This window comes from Mirounga leonina, unplaced genomic scaffold (assembly GCF_011800145.1).
Source record: "Mirounga leonina isolate KUSES-001 unplaced genomic scaffold, KU_Mleo_1.0 Mir_127, whole genome shotgun sequence".
Classification (NCBI taxonomy): domain Eukaryota; kingdom Metazoa; phylum Chordata; class Mammalia; order Carnivora; family Phocidae; genus Mirounga; species Mirounga leonina.
The window spans coordinates 36617899-36629994 of NW_023270316.1; the positions used below are offsets into that span (position 1 = coordinate 36617899).

At 37.4% G+C, this 12096-nt stretch overlaps 1 pseudogene; it reads left to right on the plus strand.

Annotated features, from left to right (window-relative positions):
* LOC118009662 lies at positions 1-11523 on the plus strand (annotated as a pseudogene).
* The last annotated feature ends 573 nt before the right edge of the window (positions 11524-12096 follow it).

Below are 12096 nucleotides of genomic sequence, written 5' to 3' on the forward strand. Positions count from 1 at the left end.
ATGAAGAAGGATTTACGCAAGAAACTCGTATTTGTAATGATAAAAAAAAGTCAGGAGGAGGGATCTGAAGTAGTCTTGAAGTGAGATGTAGAAAGCAATTATGTTCTTTCTCTAACCACTTCCCACTTGTCCCCCTGCATACCTAACACTGCTAAATCTAGGTAGGAGGAGGGTATTTCTGCTGGTCCTTTCTTCAGAGGCTCAGAAATAAATCTCACACTGTTTTCTGATGAATCCTTAGGAAATGCAAACCTATTAATCTTGAATTCCTATGTTAACAATGCTAAGTAGCTTTAATTTGGAAAATTTTAGGGTACCTTTCTCTCTTGTGTAAGGCCTCAAGAAAAAGAATCATTATATGTATTTATCAATTGACTTTTCTTTCTTTGGAACTATAAATTATGGATAAGAATCCAAATAGCAGGAATTACTGAATGAACTTCCATTTTATTAGTTTAATTCAGATATGTATTTTTTTTGTCTTGTATTTGTAGTAAATTTGATAATATACAGAACATTCCCTTAAACATTCTGGAAGTATTTTTAGTGGTTAAGAGGTTCTATTTTGGGTTCGGATCACCCGGGCTGTGTTTAGGCTCTGTCTTTTTCCAGTTATGTGAGTAGGGCAAATTACTTAACTTCTTTGTTCCTGACTTTCTTCACTGTAAATAGATTGAGAGGACTGTGAAAATAATTTAAACCATTTAGCCCAATGTCTACGCCCTGGCAAATCATTGATAAAGGTTAATAAAGAAAACAAAACAAATAAAAGGCCCCGCGTGAGAGTGCTTGGGTGGCTCAGTTGGTTAAGCGTCCACCTCTGGATATGGGCTCAGGTCATGATCTCAGGGTTGTGAGATCAAGCCCCATGTTGGGTTCCATGCTGGGCATTAAGCCTGTTTAAGATTCTTTCTCTCCCTCTGACCACTCCATCTCTCTCTCTCTCTCTCTCTAAATAAAAAGAAAAAGAAAAAGGCCCCTTTAACTGTGATACGACTATGCATGGTAAATGTTTACAGAGAAAATCAAAAGATTGTTTACTACTAGACAATCATTTTAAGAGAAGCAATTATATGAATACATTTTTCATAAAATTTATTTATTTTCTCTGAGAAATGTACACCTATTAACAAAATCCAGGTTAACATTAGCACTAGCTCTGAATCAGAAAAAAACAACAACAAAAAACCTTTAAAAAAATATAAACTAAATAGCTAGATCATCAAGTTAATTTCATACATCATGAAGGCAATCCTGTTTGTAGCAGGGCCAGGGAAAAAAGGAAAAATTTTCTAATTCAAAGAGAAAAAAGAACATTTTCAAAAATTAAAATACAATTATAAAAAATTATCTATTCCTGTCATACTCAAACTCTTCCTAATGTCCATTTACCACATTCTATTCACTTTATCAATCAAAAAAGTCTTGTGAAAGACCAAATTACATAGATGATTTTAAATTCAGGCTGTTGTAATAGAAGGAATGTTCTTTAATGAAGATGTTTTAAAAGACTAGGGAGGTGGGCGCCTGGGTGGCTCAGTTGGTTAAGCGACTGCCTTTGGCTCAGGTCATGATCCTGGAGTCCCAGGATCGAGTCCCGCATCGGGCTCCCTGCTCGGCGGGGAGTCTGCTTCTCCCTCTGACCCTCCCCCCTCTCATGTGCTCTCTCTCTCATTCTCTCTCTCAAATAAATAAATACAATCTTAAAAAAAAAAAATAAAAGACTAGGGAGGAAAAAGTAGGGTTCATTGTCATGGAAACGAAGGGGTTTTGAAGAAGGATGACAGTGAGTCCTATTTGAAGGCTGGAGGTGTTTAATTCTTGGAATATGCCAGAAAAGTCACACTTTCGCAGTTAGCCATTTCTCAGAACAGAGGAGGGGAGCGGAGGGTCTCTCGACAAGCTTTCCAGGAAGATAGGGTTCAGATAAATTCCAATCATTCATCCCTTATTTATTCAATATTGATATGATTCAATGTTGAACAACTGAGAGACAATCCTAAGCCTCCTGAGTAGTGTGGATGAAAGGTTAACTGGAATAGTTAAGTTAAGCGTCCAGAGGCAGGGATGCACCACCTTTAATAAAGTCAGTATCAGAAAACCAGAACTATTACTAAACCAGTGGGTGAACACAGGATCATAACCTCACATACTATCCGTGAGGGATAGTCCACAGGTCTGATTTTTTTTTTTTTTTTTCTTGCAAGGGTGGGCATTGTCTTTAAAATACTTTAGTTAATTCACAAAATTTAAACACATAGAATTTGAGCAGTGAAAACCCACTTCTAACATTTTCTTGTTAATTACTAATTAACAAGCAAATTAAATTCATTCCTTTACAGTCTTCCTTCCTATATCAAACTCACAATAAGATTTCCTCTATTCAAATCCCTTATTTAATACAGTAGAGAAAAAAAAAAAAGATGAAAAAGTCAAGATGATTGCCCTAAATTATTAGGCATTAAATGAGCTCTTGTATTTTAACTCCCAACAGCAGTCTTTTGGAAACAGCTATAATGCTGACAGACTAGATACAGTTTTATTTTCCAAATTTTCTCTTTTTGAATACCATAGGTTTCCTAAATTCTTTTTTTATTTCCGACGTCATCCTGATGTTTCTTGGAGTGCTCTTCAAAAGGGATAGCAAGCTTGAGATCCCTGTTACAATTGCCATGTTGGTATTTACAGTGATGCAGGCTGTCATTAATATTTTCAGTTTGTTAAAATATAAATTAGTTGTATCATGTTTATTAGGAAACTCTGATAATCCTCTCAGATTCCTAAAGTTCTTTTATAAAAAGGTATAGTAACTGCCTGAGAGTGGTTGAAGTGTTAATGCCTGCCAACATTATAGCTGTATTTGTTAAAAAAAAAAAATCCAATGTTACATCTTCCAGTAGTCAATACCTACCTAACACTAGCATAAATATAATTTTTGAAGGGGTTCATTACACATTACCCCAAAATATGGCACCCTCACACATTGAATATTTTAAGCTGAAGGAATTTGAGAAAATGGCCGATGCAGGAAGATCACTCTGACCTTCTCTCCCAGCCCCTTGTCCTTCTGAAACAGGTCAAAAAACCCACAAGTGAGGGGCGCCTGGGTGGTTCAGTCGTTAAACGTCTGCCTTCGGCTCAGGTCATGATCCCAGGGTCCTGGGATTGAGCCCCGCATCGGGCTCCCTGCTCGGTGGGAAGCCTGCTTCTCCCTCTCCCACTCCCCCTGCTTGTGTTCCCTCTCTCGCTGTGTCTCTCTCTGTCAAATAAATAAATAAAATCTTAAAAAAAAAAAAACAAAAAAAACCCCCACAAGTGAGAGGCACCTTCCCCATACCCAGAGGAAAGGAATATCCTTATCTTTGAAGACAAAGATCACCATGAAGAATCTCAATAAATAGACTGAACTTGCTTACTCTTCAACCTGTCATACTCCTTATACTCCTCAACCTATCATATTTCTTCACAGCTGTCTACTCTTCATCAAACCTAGCATAAAAGTACATAGGTCTAAGTGTTTCTTTGGGTTTCATTTCCTTAGGAAGGCTCCCATGTCATGTAAAACTTATATATTAAAGAAATTTGTATGCTTTTCTCCTCTTAATCTGTCTTCACCAATTTAATTTTCAGATCCAGCCAGGGACCCTAGAAGATCAAGAGAAAGCTTTTCCTTCTCCACATTTTCATTTCTGGTTCTTTAAGATATTTTTTCTTGTTATTGTTGCTGTTTTATTATTTTATTATTTACTATCTACTATATAGTTTTGCTTTATTTTCCTTTCTTTTTTCCCCCTGTTCTAAGATAAACTTATTCTTTTGACAGCCATATAAACATTTTTTTTTCTTAATTTTATTTATTTATTTTAGAAAGAGAGAGAGCACAAGCAAGGAGGAGAGGCAGAGGGAGAGGGAGAAGCAGACTCCCCACTGAGCAGGGAGCCTGACATGGGGCTCCATCCCAGGACCCTGGGCACCCCCACCTGAGAGCCATATAAAATAGGAGTAAGCTTCTATCTGTGAAATGGGGTTATTACTCTTTATTTAATATGATTTAATACAATACCTGAAAGAAAATAAGTACATGATAAAGATTGGTCATTACCTGTATTAGACACATTCAATAATTACATCATTTATTTAATTTTTAACCAAATTTTATTTCTCTTCACTCTTTTTAAAAATATCATGTGTGGGGCACCTGGCTGGCTCAGTCAGTTAAGTGACTGCCTTCGGCTCAGTCATGATCTTGGGGTCATGGGATTAGGCCCCCATTGGCTCCCTGCTCGGCAGGGAGTCTGCTCCTCCCTCTCCCTCTGCCCCTACCTCCCACTTGTTCTCTCTCTCTCTCTCAAATAAATAAATGAAATATTTTAAATAAATATTTATGTATAGATATAGATATAGAAATAGATATAGATACATCTCAGGTACAATATATCACCACTGTTTTTGTTTATTTGAGAAACAGCACTGTTTTACTTGTTTTGAGAATTGTAATTTAATTATATTTATGCCTCTTACTTAAATGTTATTTACCCTCAAGCATTACATTCTCTCCATATCTGATTGGAAAAAGACATCCAATTCCCCCTAATAACTGAGCCATGGTTTATCTTTAAGTGGCAGTAGGTAATAATAAAGCTGTCTCTCTCTCTCTCTTTTTTTGGTCTTATTGTTCATAGTCATCAGTAAAACCAGAGGCTGGAGTATCCATTAAGTTGTATATTTGATAGACTTCATATAGCAATCTTCAATAGCAAATAAGAAAAAACAAAATTGAGCAATAAATAAAAGAACAAAATTGAAATGAATTGCACGTTGCCTGGAAAATCATAAGACAAGGAATAAGAATATTCTGCTGTTTGTGAAGCATGTATCACCTGCTTTTCTTTTCTTTTTTGTAAAGGCTATTTGGGGGGGAGATAATATTTTTTGTAGAAGAATGGTGACTATTATATTTAAGTTTTGTTTCCTTTTTTGCTATGGTATGATACAAAAATTTAATAAATTAGCCATTGCCCTATTTAAACTACTTCCTGTGTGAAATCACATCACTACCATACACCTGTAAAAGCTATAGAAAATATAACAGTTTTCATTCCTGCTTCTTTCTCTCTCTCCCTCCTGTCCTTTTTCTCTCCCTCCTTCCCTCCTGTCCCTCACTTCCCCCACGCTCCTCTCTCTGCCCTTCAGTGATTACATTTCACTTGTTTTTTTTACCTTGAACTCTATCCATTTGGGTTATTCAAGAACTATTATTTCTATTGACCTTTTTCTTGACCAAAATTAACTTGTTCAGTGGTAGATATTTCTCCACAACTGGACCTATGATTATACACTCACATCATGAACTTTGATGATCCCAAGACCAAGATTTTAGCACAAAACACTCTTACTATTTCTATTAGAGTCTCAAGACTCACACAGATACTTGGCACTCTTCTCCTATCTAGGTTTTGGAACATGTTTGGCGCAGGAAATATAATTCCAAGAGTAGCTAAAGGGGGTTCCTGATTATCGTTCAGGGCCAAAAGAAACTGAGAGCAGACACAGAGTGACTTCATACCTGCTGAACAATTTTAAGCTCTTCAGATAAAGCCTGTTATTATTAGATATTTATTCATGAATGGGGGAAATAATAATTACACAGACGTATACACACATAAACATAATAAGTGTTGCCTGAGCAGTCTCAAATTATCTGTGATAAGGATCCCTATTAATTTTTTTTCTTGTCTAAGGCGGATGAATACTTCTGTAAAATACAATAAAAACATCCCATGCATGTTAATTGTTCTAGAAGTTTCTAAAGGTTTATTGACCTGAACACCTTTATTCGCATGAAATGTCACTCTATCTATCAGGATTAGATTTTAGTGGGAGCACCAAAATCAAAGTGTCATGAACTGGAGATGATGGGAGTGCATTTGTATTTTATATAAAGTCTGAAGGTATGCAAGCCAGGTCTGGCAGCTCTGTGTCATGGAGTCCCCAGATACCCAGCCTTCTCCCATTCCATTGCCCATGTACTTAGGCTCTATTGGTTTTCCATTTGGGGAATGAGGGTCTTTAGCACTTTGTCACCACATCTGTTTAAAAGCAGCACAAACCAGGAAAAGACAGATAATAACAAGAAAGCACTCATAGGAGCCATTAAAATTCCAAGCACCTGACATATAGACAGCACTTCTGCCTTTACCTTATTAGCCAAGATTTAGTTAAAGGGCCACACTTAACTACATAAAAGTGTTTGAGAGGAAATCTTCAACCTGGAGAGTTTGATTAACTAAAAAGAAATCCAGGATGGGGAAGAAACTGCAAAGCAAATTTGATTCATTACTTAAAAAAAAAAAAAAAAAAAAAAAATTCGATCTGAAGTTTATTTGACCTCCAAAACTTTTTGAAATAGTAGAGCTATTTTTTTTTCCAAAACTGGAAATACTGGAACTCAGTTTCTGCTCATATTCTGTCTATTCCAGGAAATAAAATGCGGGTTTAATTTTAATACAGTTCAGTGACCCTCTCTATTAGATATGAGTGATAAAGTTCATTTCACTGCCTCAGCGACTTTGACATCACGGGACAATCATATCCTCAATAGTGTCATTTACTAAGGAAACCAAAGGAGGATATATACTATTATCATTTTAACCTGACAAAAGCATATCACTTCTGGGATGGATTAAGTACTGGCATGGCAAATTTCATGGTCACTTTTGATATTTCAGGATGAACTTTTATAACATATGCCCTTTTAAGAACTAATACAAAAAGATAGTGCTTAAACACATCCGGAGGACTTTTTTCCTAATAAAATTTATGAAATTGCAGTTGCCGAAAGTCATTATCAGTGTAATTTGCTAATCCAAGTGAGCCACTGTGAAGAACAGAAGACTCACATTAATTTTAAGATATATGAAGATTTTGGACTTTTGGTAACAAGTCACATAAAAATTTTTGCTTCCCTCCCCAAACTTCTTTCTTCCCCAGTGCCCAGATCAAGAACAAAAAAAAAAAAAAAAGAAAAAAAGAAAGAATGATGGCTTGGATTAGGATATATTAGAGGGCACTATTTAGATTATATTATGAGGATTGGACATAAGATGGTATCAGTATATATGTACTAAAAGAAATGTGAATTTATAGCATGTTTATTTTCCTAAGATTAGCATAAGCGCTTTAAATATGCATTTTCTTACAATGTGACCTTAAGGTTTGAGTTCTGTTTGTAGTTCAGACAGAGGTAATTCAATAGTTTAGTTAAGAGATGATTATACTTTGCATGAGGTTAGTGATGGTGAAGATGAAACAGATGTGAATAAATTGGAGCGTCCATCAAAGGGCGTAGTGATGGATTCTATTTATAGGGGAGAGGTAAAAAGAGTGATGCCTGGGTTTCTAAGCTGGTGAAACTTAATGGATATTGGTACCATTCACTGAGATAGGAAGAACTGAAAGAGAACCATACTTTGAAATCAGTGTTGTGCACAATTTCAGAATGGATGCAACAGACAGCATTATTATCTTACACAATTACAAAGTATGTTCTTAGAGTAGAAAGAAACCTTAGAAGTTATATAGTCTACTTTCTTAAATGATGATAGCTATACTATTTCTGCTTGGATGTCTCAAGTGATAATATCCCCTTGGCTTTATAAACACAGAATAATACTTTTTAAATAGGCATCGTTATTTTGATATTCTTCTTATGCTCAGACATAAGAAGAGCCCTTTGTAGAAGATAATCTGCCCCTTTGTAGAAGATAATAGCGATTTTGAAAATAAAGTAGAGTTCTATAAGACTTTCTCTACCTGTTCAAAAAGATCTTGACACTTCTTAATGAAATATTTATTGCTTGGAATGGCAAACCTGATCCCCTGCCTACCGAGGAAGTTGTATTTTCAAAGTGAGAAAAAGTTAGAGCTGATATACAGATGATGGAGACAATCAAACCCACAGCAAAAATGCCTTTTTTTATTAAACTGAGGGATACAATGAAGGGGTCTGTATGGTTAAAAGATAAATTGAGGTATATTAAACATTTTATGACTTATTTGAACAAAAATCGATTCCAATGGGGCAATGCCTAGCCAGAAGTGGTTAGGAATGCTCCACCTACTGGAGCCACCTATGGGCTCCCCAAATATGTGGCAGAAGTCATTGCATATATACCCGATTATTATATACATGCAGTAGTTTATGCTCTTTCAACTTAATTACAGTTTGTTGAATTTTAAAACAGCCGATGATGCTTGCTTGTTTTTTGAATAGTATCATAAACCAAAAGCCATAGACACCAAGATCTTGAGGGAAAAAAAAAATCTAAATACTAAGGATATTATTGAGACTGACGTTATTCTTTTTTGAGAAACAAGTACCTAACGTTTGTTTGTGTAGAATATTTTATGTAATATATGTTATGTCAGAAAGTGTGAAGGGTCTGAGACTTTACCCTACTTGCAAGTAAACAAGTTAGCCTATGTAATTGCATGTATATCCTGACAGAAGTACCATACTGCAGAGAAATAGGCCATGCATTACTCACACCAAGAACACCAGCCTGGATAGGATCTTAGTGCCAGTTCTTTGAGCCCCAATCCTCACTGGAACACACAGTGTCACAGTTCTGGAGCCTGAGAAGTCCAAGATCAAGGCACCAGCAGATTTGGCGTCTGGTGAGAGCCCACTTCCTGGTTCATAGACAGCTATCTTCTTGCTGTGTCTTCACATGATGGAAGTGGGGAGGGAGCTCTCTGAGGCCTCTTTTTAGGGCACTAATTCCATTAACAAAGGCTCCACCCTCATGACCTAATCACCCCCAGAGGCTCTGCCTCCTGATACAATCACATTGGTGTTAGGATTTCAACAAACAAATTTTGGGTGGACACAAACAATCAGCCAATTGCCCACAGTGAGAATCAGTTATTATTTGGGTATGAAGTGTATTCATATCACAGGAGAGGTGCTCTAAAATTATAACTCTAAGTGCTTATATTGGGCAGCTGGTATGCCACCCCATTAGCCCTATGGGAGAAAAAGACTTTATTTTAATCTAAAATGTCAAAATGCTTTATGATCTGAGGAGGGTAAGATCTCTTGGTTTGTTACACTGCAATCTAATCAGATGTCTCTCAGGGGATGGTGTGTCTAAGTTTATTATTATTCCAGAATGTAAGCAAATCTTCAGTAAGATGAGGGGAATTTTTACTATCCTGAAATGTGTCCAAGGAGTGAAATGTTCTGTAATTCCTTTCCTATGAATATTTGAAATGTACAGGACAAAAGAAAAAGAAAAAGACAACCCAGAGAAATACAGGAAGAACTACCGTCTGGCATTATGCTTATACTAGAATCAACTAAGATTCTCATAGGTGCACAGCGTTTCTGAATGTAACAATGGCTCCTAATTCTTCTCAAGGTCTCATCGTGGTAAATCAAGACTCTGTCACCAAGACCATTATTAGTGAATCTGTCATGGAGCCTCAGGCTCTTAATGAAATAAATGATGAAGAAGAAGGAACTGTTAACAGCCAGTCAGAAGAAAGCGAGAATGAACTGGATAGCTCTAAACTCTCAAATAGGAATGCAGACATGTTTCTCCATGAACTAAAGGAAGATAATTCTGAGTTAATTAATAAACTGTGGACTGATATTCAGCAGAAAATAGCAACACAGTCAAAAATAACAACCCCTCCAGGAACTCCATCATCTGCCCCCTCCATCAGGGGAATAAAAAGCTGGCTCTCAATGCTACCAATGCTGTCAGAAGAATCCATACCAGGCTTCAATCTGAAGAATCTACTGAGACTCTAGACTCAGGCTATCTTGTGGGACAAGTGTTAAGCTCAAGGAAGCAAAAACAGTTGTTAAATAAAGTGAAAGGAAAACCGGATTTGCATGCTCTTTCCAAGCACAACAGAACCACATTAGCAGCTAGTACAGCCTCCACAGACTTGCCAAATAGCAAAAATCCAGGCTGGATGCCCTCAAACCCGTGACACATGAAGTGGAACACTAAATGGAAGAATATGAACGGTGGACAGGATGTGAGGTCAAGGGACTACGGAGTGGTCAGTCTTACAGGTTTCACTCTATCACTGGTGAGTTCTCTCTATTGTCTGGTTTGGTACCTTAAAGAAAGTGAGCTCCAGGTGCATAAAGTAGAGATAAGGCAGTAACTGGAACAAGTGTTAGGTGATCATCGAGAGCTCACTGATGCGCTTATGGCAGAAATTCTTCTTAGAGAAGAAAATACTGCTACCCAGGCAAGACTTCAGCAGTACATGGTCACAACAGATGAGCAACTTATATCACTCACACATGCCATGAAGAACTGTCCTTTGATAAACAGCAACAAAGAAAGTCAGGCATCAGAAGGGGGATCCATGAGTAGGAAAATTATAGATAAATCAGAGGGCCCTGCTATAAATGTTAATGTCTCTTTGCCATTGATGTTCAGAAAGGGAGAAGTGGTTGAGTTCCCACAGGAAAACTTGTCTGTTAAACTAACTCAGTTACCAACCTCCCCAGATAGTGTGAATCTGGCCAACAATCTTCCAGCACAGGTATTTGAGCTCAAATAACACCACCAAGGCAGAAGATCAACTCAGAATTCTCTCCCTTGCAGGATGTATTAAGGACTGTTCAAACTCGTCCTGCTCCACAAATTCCTCCAATTATGGAAATGATTGACAAGGAACAAAACTGAGAAAAGAAGACCTTACCTACTTGGTGCAGACAATCAGAATGCAAACAAAGAGAGTTACCTCTTCATACTCAGTGGTGGAGGGTCTCTCACATGGGAGAAGATCTGGAGAACAAAGCCCAGTCTCCTTTTGTTAACTTCTCGAAGCCCCTCTGCATTTCCCATTCAAACACTCAGCAGGCCAGAATCCCCAATTTCTCAGAAGAGCCCCTAGTACTGGGAGATGGGCAATAGCTTAGAACAAAAGAGGCATTAATACAAAGAAAGGACATCCAGGCACAAATGGCAGAGTTGACAATGCAGAATTCATCAAGGCACATCGGAAAAATAATATTGGGCCAGAAGAATAGCAATGGGGATGGACTTCAGGAATTAAACAAACAAGCGACAAGTTATGCAAGTGACATGCAGCAACACCACCTCTAACACCAAGCAGCATGGAGGAATGGATTGCAGAAATGGATCAGCAGAGTATGGATGCTCATGGAAAACTCCTGCAGAGCAGCAGACACTTGCTGGTTTGAATCTTTCCTCTCCCAGTATCACCCACTCTGTCACCTCTCAGAGCATGGACTAAAGGAGGAAAAAGGACAACTGAAGTATCTATTACAGGAGCAGAATCTCCTGAAAGTTTAAAATCAGTGCTGTCTCTCCTACCAGTGGGATAAATATAAGATCTTCAGGGGCTACTGGGAATTCTTGTTCTCCATTAAGTGCTACCTCAGGAAGTGGCTGATGCACACCTCTTAATCCAAAAGCAAGGATTGAGAAACAAAATGAAGAAGGCTGGTTTGTTCTTTCTACCCACTTGTCATAAATGAAGTTAGTTGTACAGAGTTTGTTCTCAGTAATATATCCTTGAGCTTCCACTCCCTTTTCCCTGACCCTGCTTTCAAATTTTCAGGTCCTTCTTTAAGATAAAACCTACAAAGATTTTATGACTTACTATTTATGGGACAAAGAATAAAGCAATTATTTTAATTTTTGACCTTCTCTTTTTTAATTTTTTTAAAAAGATTTTATTTATTTATTTGACAGAGAGAGACACAGCGAGAGAGGAAACACAACAGGGGGAGTGGAGAGGGAGAAGCAGGCTTCCCGCTGAGAAGGTAGCCTGATGCGGGGCTCGATCCTAGGACTTGGATCATGACCTGAGCTGAAGGCAGATGCTTAATGACTGAGCCACCTAGGCACCCCATTTTTGACCTTTTCAAATAGATTTCTAATAACTAACCAATCTACAATCCCCTGTAAATAAAATTTTGACTATAGGGGAAAAAATGTAACTTAAAAATTCTTCAGGAAAATTTTTGAGGCTCTAAGATGTCTTAATTTTCTATATTATTTTATCTATCTATCTATCTATCTATCTATCTATCTATCTATCTAC